Below are 8828 nucleotides of genomic sequence, written 5' to 3'. Positions count from 1 at the left end.
TATTTTTCAGAGCATATATACTTGTCTGATGGCATAGAAGTTCATGGGTTTCATGGGGGATGATTCCTGGATAATGTTTCCTGAGAATGAATAGTTGCCTCCACTGTTAAGCCTTCCTATATTGTAATATGTATTGTCTACAGTAGCTGGATTTGTGGATAAAAAAAGACTACAAATAACTTCCCACACCTATGTATATCTGTTTGAGAGTGATGAGCAGGATGTCCAGTTAAAGGATTTATGACTCCGTGCAAAATACCTTATTTGTTTAAAACTATTTTCTCATTGGTAAAATGAGGAAGTTGGAGTAGATGACTGCTAAAGTCCCTTCTAGCTTGAAATCTGTAATCTTGGGCTCTTAATATTCTCAGTGGTATTTAGCTGCTCTATAGACTCTCTTGGGAAATCTCCAATTCTTCCTCCTTCTTCCATCCCACTATTGGAAGCTTCATAATCTATCCCCCTAACATCCTTTTATAAGAGGGAAAAAATGTTAGCAAGGTATGGAACTCTGGGCACCAGAGACTGTTAAATTCAGTGTGGGTACTCAATACTGGTTCATAGCTATACAAACACATTTGTGACAAGGGTAAGTGAGAGGAAGCAAACATTCAGATTTATGAACTAAGCATAGAGAGTAAGAGATGTTCTCTGTATAAATTCAAGAGCCTTCAGGTTTGCACTGAGAGGCTGGCTGCCTATGATTTAAAACTACCTGATCAAATGTCTGTTTTGCCCTTCTTCCCCATGCCTCCTTCTGGGTATGGTTGCCCTCTTATTGTCATTGATAATTTCTCAGTCCTCCCCCATCCCTTTACTCTCTCCCATGTTCTCTCATTCTCTTTTTAAACTGTTTTCTCTCTTCCATTCTCTGTTCCATATCATTTTCTTAGGTTTTATTCTCATTCACACTTGCTTTTTCTCTGTGGTCATTTTACTTCTCTCCTTAGTATTTTCTTTCTTTCATTTTCTTCTCTCCCATCATCCCTCATTTTGATTCTTTTTAAATCATTTTTAAATTCTCTTCCATTTTCATCAATAACCATTCTTTTTCTCTTATTTCTCCATTGTCCCTCACCTTTCTTATTCTTTTCATAATTCCTTAAAATTTTCTTTCATTCTCCCTTTCTCATTGTCTTTTGTTTTCTCACAACTGTTTATTCTTTCTCACATGTTTATTCTCTCCCATTCTTCTAGTCAGTCTTTTCCATTTTCTTTCATTCTCACTTACTCTTTCAGTCTATTTTGCTTGCTCATCTCCTGTCTTTTCCCTCCCACTCTCATCTCTTTTTCCCTCTCTCTTCCCCTTTCTCTTTCTTCCCCTCCTCCTTCTCTCTCCTTTCTCTCTCCTCTCCCCTCTCATCTCTCTCCCTTGCCTCTCTATCTCTTTTTATCTCAGGTTGTCTCCTTCCCCATTCCCTCTCCTTTCTCCCTCTTTCCCTTTCCCTTCCTCTCTCCTCCCATTTCTGACTCCTTTCCCCTCTCCCATCTCCTACTTCTCCCTCTTTCCCTCCCCCTCCCCCTTTCTCTAATCTCCATCTCTCTCCTTTCCTCCCTGTCTTTCTGTTCTTTTCCCTCTCCCTCCGCTCCTCTCCCTTTCCCCTGTCCTCTCTTAGCCCTCCCCAGGACCCACCGAGCTCCCTGGACTGGGGAGGGGAGGCCTAGCTCTCTTTCTCTCTCTCAAGTAACTCTGACGGACCGTCGGGCTTTCTGTTTCTCGCTGCCTCTTGCGGTGCCTGCCGGGTTCGGGACGGGCTCCCCCGCCCTCCTCCCTTCCCCCTCCCTCGCCCGCTGCTTCCCCGCCTTCCCTCCCTCCCTCCCGTTTTTTTTTTTGTGGCCGGCCGGCAGGCCGGCCTGGGTCATTCCAGGACACGACGCTCCTCGGGAGGAAGCCCAGCCTCGGGCGGCTCCAGCTCCCGGGCTCCCTCCAATTGGTCAGGTGAGAGAGCGAGCGCCCTGACCCGGGTCCAGTGGCCCCTTCCTCGGCACCCAGGCCCTTCCGCCTCCCAGGCTGCCTCAGCCCTCGGGGGTTCTAACAGCTAACTCCTACCGGGTCCGAGCCCGGGCGGGGGGTGGGGGGAGGGAAGGGGGGCCGAGGAGGCCCCCTGTGACGGGAGGGCGGGGAGAGGAGCCGCCGGGGGAGGGGGCCGAGGGGCTGGACTCTGAGTGGACGTCGCTGCCAGGAACTTGCGAGACTGGCAGCCTGCACTGGCCCGGCTGGGGGCCGGGCGGAGCAAAGGGCAGGGTGGGGGCAGAGGCAGGGGCAGGGGAAGTTCGGGGGGCGGGGGACAGGCGAGAGCTGGAGGGAACTCTCATCCTGCGAACTCCAGCGCAGAGCCTGGCTTTAGCAGGGGATTCCCCTAGTGAACTTTTCGCTTAGGTCGGCGCGCTTAAGGGCGCTCCCCAACAATCCCGGGAAAGCAAGCAGGCACCAGACAGGCAGCAAGACGACAGCCGGCTTAGCGAACGAGCCCTGCCGCGCCGCCCCCTGACTCCCACCCTGCAGCAAAGGCTCAACCCCGGCACCCGCTGCCCCTGGGAGCCCAAAAACTAGGGCAGCCCCAAAGGGTCGTTTCATTTGGAGAGGGGGAAAGGAGAATAGATTTGAGGGCTCCTTCCTCCCTCTTTCCCTTCCTTCCTTCCTTCCTTCCTTCCTTCCTTCCTTCCTTCCTTCCTTCCTTCCTTCCTTCCTTCCTTCCTTCCTTCCTTCCTTCCTTCCTTCCTTCCTTCCTTCCTTCCTTCCTTCCTTCTTTCCTCCCCCTCTCGTTTTTCTCCTTTCTTTTTATTTCCCTTTCTTTCTCTTTTTCCTTCCTTCTTTCATCATCTTCTTCTCTCCAGGAGCAACTTATGGAGAAGCATCTTATTCTCTTTCTACCTCTCCTTTCCTCCCAGCTCATCTTAGTCTGCCTTCCTCTTCCTCTCTACCTCAAGTTTCCTGACTATCTTCACCTTAATCACTTGACCGAGAGCCGAGTTACTCTGCCAACTGCTGAGCTCAAGTGTCTGTAGTTAGACTTCTGACTTCTTTCTCCCTCCCTTCCTCTCTCCCTTTCACTTTCCTGCCTCTCAGTTTACCATTTTCTTGCCTGACCTCTATCCAGACTTCTAAATTAAGGTTGTTTGCATTTTAAACAGTTTTAAGGTTAAGAGGATAACAACACCCTTAGCTAGGAAGTGTTGGGGGGAAGAGGGGGAACCCCCAGGGAAATCCCCTCTTTCTCTGATGTCTCTGACCCTGAACTTTTGGTGACTTCCCAGCCAGGGAGTTTCCACATACTATCAGATAATTATTAGTTATTAAGCATCTCTCTGGGGTGTCATAATCTGCCAAGTGCTGGGCCACTTGACAGGTTTTTTAAAACAATTATTCTTTCCAGTCCCAGGAGAGGTGATTTAGTGTTGTTGATCCCATTTTATAAGTGAGGAAACTAAGGCATAAGGACAAGAAGAACTTTCCCAAGGTCAAAAGTTATCGAAGGAGCAAGACCAGTGCAAGGAAAAAGGATGATATTTGGCTTCTCGGTTTGGTTTAATCTCCACCCCACCTTGAGTGCTTTGGCTGCCTAGGGCATCATCCCATGGTAACAGGTGTCCAGGTCCTTTCAGGGCAATTGCTCATGCTAACAGAGTTCTTCCTCACCTGTTCCCCCTTCTCACAACCTCCCAATAAAATGTGTTGTGACATCTCATCAGGGCCCTGCACCAAATTTCCAAGACTGCTCCAGCTTGTAACTACAGGATGCTAGCATGTGGTTGAATCCTTCCCTCATGGGAAATCCATATTCATTTTGCAGGGACCATGTGGAAAGATTTGCTTGTCTTACACCAAAGGAGTGACTACTGATGGGAGATTATTTGGTACTTTGTTTGATGTCTTGGGGTATGACAATTTCATAGGATCATATGTGGATTTAGAACCGGAAGGGGGCTTAGATGTAATGTAGTTCAACCCTTTTATTTTGAATGGGAAAAATTAAAGCCTAGAGTGGTTAATCAGTTTTCTTAAGGTCATGCAGTTAATGAATAGCAGAGCAGAATGTCTTTATTTTTTGTATGTTATGAACCCTTTTGGAAATCTGCTGAAGTCAATGGAACCCTTCTCAGAATATTATTTTTAAATGCACAAAATAAAATATGTGGAATTAAAATGGAAAAAATTGAACCCTTACCTTTCATCTGAGAATCAATACTGTGTTTTGGTTCCAAGGTAGAACAGTAAGAACTAGGCAATGGAGGTTAAGTAACTTGCCCAGGGACACATAGCAGGAGAGTATGCATGGAGACATGGAGGACAGAAAGCTTGGACAAATGTGTGGAGGTGAGAGAAAGAATGATGTTCAAGGCATTTCAAATAGTTCTGTTTGTCTGGAACTTGGAATGTGTGGAGGGAAATGATATAAAATCAGTCTGAAAAGATGGGCCCTCAGAAAAGGGTCTGAGCAATTCTTTTGAACTAAAGGTCTTAATAGGGTTTCTTCGTAAGATATTTCTCCGAGAGGCATTTTCCTTTTAAAAATAAAAAGCTTTCAGTCCCTAAAATGGATCTGGAATAGTAGGTTTGGAGGCCTACAAAAGGGCAAGAGATATTCTGGGGAGAAGGACCAGGATCCAACATGACTCAGGAGTAAGGCTGACCTAGATTTTGATTAGCTCACTCAGCTTGACTGTCATTCTATTAAAGGAGCATAATAATAAATATATTATGACATTAGATGTTCACTGACCTACCAGAATCCACCACTGTGCCTATAAGTCCTTCTAATATTCTATTTTGAAAAATAGCACTGAGGAATAGGAGAGTTGGCATATAAAAATTCATTAAGGGAATTAATCATAAGGCTCTTTGCACTTCACAACCAGTTTGTGGGTTAGGACTTTAATTACACATTAATATGTCGCCTCTCCAAAGCTCTGTCTTAGAAGGAAGTCAGTGCAGCTACTTGACAGATGAAACATCTTAAGCATAGACAGTAATAGATAACTTATCTTTGAGGAGCCTGTAAATCGGAGAGCAAAGTAGAGATCAGACCTTAGATTTCTAGTGAGTTTCTCCAAGACCTCTAATAATCAATCAACAAACCCCTACTGAACATTTTCTTTGTGTCAGGTATTAGACTAGGCAGTAGGAGAAATCAGATTTTCCATTTAGGGCTAGAAGGGAAGTTAGAAGGCAGAGGGTCCAACCCTTTTACAGAGGAAGAAACTGAGGCATAAAGACCTGAAGGTAGATGCCTAAGGACACCAAGCTAGTCAGTTTTAGAGGCAAGCTTTGAATATAGGATTATCTTTATTCTAAACCCAGTATTATAACCACTATGCCATATGGTTCCTCAAAGACAAAAATCAAACAGTCCCTGTTCTCAAGTTGCTTACAGGCTACTAGACTAAACTTAGTTGTTGTTTTTAATTTCTCTTCATTCACATTTTCCTTTGGGTTCAGGATGAAGAAAATGAATTCTCAGATGAGTGTTTCTGTTACAGGACTGAGAAACCAAAGATAGTGCTGTATCTATAAACCTTAGAGATATTTTCCCCTTGGTCAGATAGGATTTTGTTTTTGTTGAATGAGCATTGAAAAAAAAAGTCTTTACTTATTAAGATCCTCTTTTCTGTATTTCTGAACTCTTTGATGTTTTTTGGATCTATGTCTTCTCTGGCATAGGAACTTCTTCCTTTGACACAAATCACAGCCCATCCATGCCTTCTCATCATGAGAATTTCTTCCCTGTGTCTTTTCATAAATCCCCCATGGTGAATGGACCCATAGGACGGTTTCCTTGAAGCCCATACATACCAATGCATCAAAGTCTTTTTGAGTCTAGTCATTAGCCATGTATGGATCTCCAACTTTTCCATAAGAATAGAATTAAAAATATCATCAAAAACCTAGATTTCCTCTGTTCATACCAAAAAAAGAGATGAGATTAGCCTGGCATGACTTTTCTAAATGTATACTAACATCTCTTTAATAATCTGGCTTGGAGGGGGCAGTTGGATGGCTCAGTGGATTGAGAGCCAGGCCCAGAGATGGGAAGTCAAATCTGGTCTCAGATACTTCCTAGCTGTGTGACCCTGGGCAAGTCATTTAACCCCCATTGCCTAGCCCTTACCAGTCTTCTGCCTTAGAGCCAGTATGCAGTATTGATTCTAAGATAGAAGATAAGGATTTAAAAATAATAATAATAATAATAATAATAATCTGGCTTGGGATATTGCCAGGATCAAAGACAAGACGTTCAGTTTGCAGACTCTCTATCCTTCCCTTAAAAAAAAAAATCAGGATAACATTTCCCCTTCCTACACCATATCTTTCATCTCCAGGGTCTTCTCGAGAACACTAATTAATGGTTCAACAGTTGTATCTGCTACTTTATACAGATTTAGTACATGTGGGCCTTGGGACTTGAACTCATCAAGGGAAGCTAGGTTCTCCCTTAGGATCTACCTAATCAGTTGAGTATATTTGAAAAGTAAACATTTAGCATTCAGCCCATATTATTTGTTATGGCAAACTGAAATGATTAAACTTGGAGAAATTCTGTGCTGGCAGCAAATATTGGACTTGCTGAGCCCATATCTCTCAGTGCTGGACTCTCCCCACCCTAGCTATTATTTTCCTTGAGCCAGTCAGTCATTCTTTCAACAAACACTTAATGAAGATCTCCTGTGTGCCTATCACTATATTAGATGCTATGTGGAGTGACACCACCACCACTATTAATAACAACAAGCATTTACCCGGTGTCTACTATGTGCTATGTACTGTGCTAAGTGCTTTAAAAATATTTCATTTGTTTCTCACAACAACCCCGGGAGGTAGATGCTACGCTCATTTTATAGTTGAGAAAACTGAGGCAGACAAGGACTAAGTTATGAATTAGTATCTGAGGTCATATTTGAACTCAGGCCTTCATGACTTCCAGCCTAGCACTCTATCCCCTGTACCACCTAACTAAAAAAGTGAGCATGACCCTTTTTTTCTAGGGATTTAAAATCTCATTCACAGTAAAATCAAATTAGAACCAGAAAGGAGATTAGAGATTATCTAGTCCAACATTCTTATTATGTACAGTCAATCTCACTCAGGTCCATTTAATTAATAAATGACAGGAGATGGAAGAATTGGAACCCAGGTGCATTGACTCCAAAGCCAGTGTTTTCCTTGAATAGACTTACCTGAGAAAACATTTGAGATCTATCTCTAGGCTTCTGATTCCATTCCCTATCTTCTGGTGCTGAAGAACTTTCATACATGGTAGCAATAGGGATAGAGACCAAATCTATAATTTAATCAACATAAGTAACTCCCCCAGATGAGGGAACTCCCCCTACCAAAGTAGTTCAGCATTTTCTTTGCAATTTAGAGATTTACACAATTACCTAGAGCACTGAGGGATAAGTGACTCCCAGCCAGTCACACTAGTGTGTCAGAGGTGGGACTGCAACACTCGTCTTCATGTGTCTACTGTAATAGCTCCTTCTTCGTATATACAAGACCTAAGAAATAAAATGTAAACTATATTTGATTAAATATAAATCTGTAAATTTAATTTGCTGCAATTCTTTCTTATGCTATTGCTGTGATTCTTTTATTTGAAATCATCTCAAATGACTATCAATGGAACTTTCTTTGTAATTGTTTTTTCAGTGAAACAAGAAATGTTTAGGAAAATAAAGTTGACTGAATTCAGCATTTATTGAATGTGTCTCATGTGTGCCAAGGATCTGCATGCTAGGATCTGAGGTTGGGGATAGGATTTAGAAAAGACATAGTCTCTGACCTCTTGGATCTCCTACTTTAGTAGCCCAAAATGGTTTCAGAGTGATCATTTGGGCTACCATGGGAGGAATGATTAGATAAGTGATAAACATAAGTAATAATTCCATTTCAAGGAATCATTAACAAGTACGGCAATTACCTTTCAATTATTAGAAGATTTCAAATGAGGGATAAAAGTACCAAGTATAATGCAAATCATCAGATCATCTGAAAGTTGGTCAGTCAATGAACATTTATTAAAAGCCAGGCACTTTGCTAAGTTTGGAGGATACAAAGAAAACAAATCTTGTTCTCAAGGAGCTCAGGAGCCTCCTGGGAAAAACCACATGCTGTAAACTCTATTGAAATGGGCTATATACAGGATAAATGGGAAATAGCCAAGAGAGGAAAGACACCACTCTTTAAGGGGATTGGGAAAGGGGGATTTTATTTGGCATTTGATGGAAGCCCATTGGTGAAGATGAAGAGAGAGAATATTCCAAGCATAGATGACAGCCCCATAGAGCACCTAGAGACAGCAGATGGAGGGTCTTGTCTGAAGGGCCACAAGGAATTCAGTATCATAGGATCAAAAAGTACCTGGGAGAAAGTGAGTGAGGTGGGAGGTGGGTTATTAAGAGCACGGAATGCCAGAAGATTTTATATTTGATCCTGGAGATGATAGGGAGTGAGTTGAGCTTATTGAGTAGGGAGATGTGGTTGATATGGCCAGACCTACACTTAAGAAAGTTCATTTTAGCAGCTCAGTAGAAGATGGACTGGAATGGGGAGAAACTTAATATGAGAAGAGATGATTATTCCAGTAGACCAGACAGGAGGTGATAAGAGTTAGGGTTAGGATTAAGGAGTCTGGGAAGAAATAACATTCATCCATTATTTCTCAGTTACATATCATTTTATAGCTTTTCTTCAATGTTCTAGAAGCATTTTGGGAACTTCACAGTACCCTGATATTTATTGTCCTGATTTATACTGTAACTAGTTTTTTTTAAATATATATATTCTGAGAATGTTGTTTAATTGACAGATAATTTATTGTAGAGTTAAT

At 42.5% G+C, this 8828-nt stretch overlaps 1 protein-coding gene across 2 annotated transcripts in view; it reads left to right on the top strand.

Moving 5' to 3' along the window:
• Positions 1–1844: 1844 nt before the first annotated feature.
• Positions 1845–8828, top strand: part of THRB (thyroid hormone receptor beta) — a 468459-nt gene continuing 461475 nt past the window's right edge. For both annotated transcript variants that reach the window (XM_056800353.1, XM_016426467.2), the window contains exon 1: positions 1845–1939. The gene's annotated coding sequence lies outside the window, so the exon portion shown is untranslated. The remainder of the gene's footprint in view (positions 1940–8828) is intronic.

The sequence above is a fragment of the Monodelphis domestica genome, chromosome 5, assembly GCF_027887165.1.
Source record: "Monodelphis domestica isolate mMonDom1 chromosome 5, mMonDom1.pri, whole genome shotgun sequence".
Taxonomy (NCBI): Eukaryota; Metazoa; Chordata; class Mammalia; order Didelphimorphia; family Didelphidae; genus Monodelphis; species Monodelphis domestica.
This window is presented reverse-complemented; position numbering and strand designations above follow the sequence as displayed.